The 410-nt window shown below is 48.8% G+C and overlaps 1 protein-coding gene across 1 annotated transcript in view; it reads right to left on the bottom strand.

Annotated features, from left to right (window-relative positions):
* The window catches only part of PTPN4 (protein tyrosine phosphatase, non-receptor type 4), an 82,144-nt gene that overhangs the window by 14,681 nt on the left and 67,053 nt on the right, over positions 1 to 410 (bottom strand). The gene's annotated exons all lie outside the window — the stretch shown is intronic.

Here is a 410-nt window from a genome sequence, read left to right as displayed (position 1 = left end):
CGCTTTTGTTGCTCAAAAGACAACACCCGGGAGGGGGGGGGGGAGTTCCACACCGATGTAGTTTTGACATTCGGCCCATGGGGAGCAATGTATGGCCAGCCTTTGGCTGTATAGATAGTGATCAGAGCGTTACTAGAGCCATTGTGGAAGTTGACTTATTAAAGGAGAACTATGAGGGGGGTGCTTTTCACTCACCTCATAGTTCTAGCCGACCTGTGACAATGAGACTGTCACAGGTCGGCTCAGTAGATCGGTGTTCGCTCACCTCTCGCTCCTTCAACATCCTCCGTATTGCTGCAGATTCAGCACTCAGGGCAACGTACATGAAGATAAGACAGGCAGGAAAACCATGTGCTCAGTTGTCACAATTTTCTAGCTGTAGCTTTATATGAGTTTCCTGTCTGTTGCAT

Source organism: Nanorana parkeri, unplaced genomic scaffold (assembly GCF_000935625.1).
Source record: "Nanorana parkeri isolate BGI_ZX_2015 unplaced genomic scaffold, ASM93562v1 scaffold1233, whole genome shotgun sequence".
Lineage (NCBI taxonomy): Eukaryota > Metazoa > Chordata > Amphibia > Anura > Dicroglossidae > Nanorana > Nanorana parkeri.
This window is presented reverse-complemented; position numbering and strand designations above follow the sequence as displayed.